Source organism: Sceloporus occidentalis, unplaced genomic scaffold (genome assembly GCF_023333645.1).
Source record: "Sceloporus occidentalis isolate IW3139 unplaced genomic scaffold, rSceOcc1.0.p SCAF_2, whole genome shotgun sequence".
In the NCBI taxonomy this organism is placed as follows: Eukaryota; Metazoa; Chordata; class Lepidosauria; order Squamata; family Phrynosomatidae; genus Sceloporus; species Sceloporus occidentalis.
In genome coordinates this window covers 228,834,986-228,836,381 of record NW_028316982.1, presented here as the reverse complement: position 1 = coordinate 228,836,381, position 1,396 = coordinate 228,834,986, and the positions used below count along the sequence as shown (strand labels likewise).

Here is a 1,396-nt window from a genome sequence, read left to right as displayed (position 1 = left end):
GATCCATCCCTACAGCTGTCATCTCATATAGATGCGACGGCCAGGAGTGCTTGGTATCAGCTTCGGCTGATACGCCAACTGCGTCTCTACCTGGACCAAAAGGACCTTGAAGCAGTGGTACTTGAACTGGTAATCTCTCATTTAGATTTCTGTAATGCGCTGTACTTGGGGCTACCCTTGTACCAAGTCCAGAAACTTCAATTGGTTCAAAATGCGGCAGCTGGATTGGTCACCGGCATATCTAGGTTTGACCATATAACACCAATACTGAAATCTCTTCACTGGCTGCCAATCAGCTTCCAGGTGCAATACAAGGTGTTGATTATCACCTTTAAAGTCCTACATGGCTCAGGTCCGAGTTACTTGCAGGAACACCTTTCCCTACACAATCCGCCCCGCACTCTCAGAACATCAGGGAAGTATTTACTGGAACACCATAACGCCAGGTTAATGACAACTTATTATGCAGTCGAGTTTCCTGCATTTGGAGAAATTGCAGGGGTCCGCACACCTGGAGTGCAATGGATGAGCCTCACCCTGGGAAAACCACCTTCATGATCATGGTGTCTCCCCTGCCAGGATCGCCTGCTTCCATACAATCCACCCTGTACACTCAGGTTCTCTGGGAGGAATTTACTACAGCCCTTAAAGACCAGATTGATGGCAACCTCCCAGAGGACAACTTATGGAATGGCCAGGAGAGTGTCAAAAAAGCCAATAAGACGGATCTCTTCTGGCAGAACTTCCCGGAATAAAATACTCGGCCACAAATAAGATTTTCCATCTATCGAACTCTGCCCATGGTTATTATTTGGATTAATTGGATTTTAGCATGTTATTTTTAATGTTATATTGTTTAATCTTGTTTTAAGGATGGGTACTATGTATATATGGATGTATTTTAGCTTGTAAAGTTGAAGGCTTTCATGGCTGGCATCCGTAGTTTTTTGTGGGTTTTTCGGGCTATGTGGCCATGTTCTAGCAGAGTTTCTTTCTGACGTTTCGCCAGCATCTGTGGCTGGCATCTTCAAGCTATTTTAGCTTGTTGTACGCTGCTTTGATTGTCTGGCAAAAAGCGGGATAAAAATAAAAAATGTATTATTATTTTATTAATTTCCCCCAGGGCATTTACAGCAGCAATTCCAAAATTATGGAATAACCTACCAGAAGAGATTCATTGTACCTTAGAGCCCTTTAAGAAGGCACTCAAAACGGACCTCTCCCGGTGGGCTTACCCATCAGACTCCATATAAAAATCTATGACAATATTCCACTCTTGACTATGATCACTGACTACTGATAAATTGATTTTAGAGAACTAATAGGAATTGGTAAATTCCATATTAGTGTTTTATTGATTGTATTAGTATTTGTATTATTTGTATTATTTTATTGT

The 1,396-nt window shown here is 41.9% G+C and overlaps 1 pseudogene; it reads right to left on the bottom strand.

Annotated features, from left to right (window-relative positions):
- Nucleotides 1–436: 436 nt before the first annotated feature.
- LOC149319773 (U1 spliceosomal RNA) lies at nt 437–587 on the bottom strand (annotated as a pseudogene).
- Nucleotides 588–1,396: the final 809 nt, after the last annotated feature.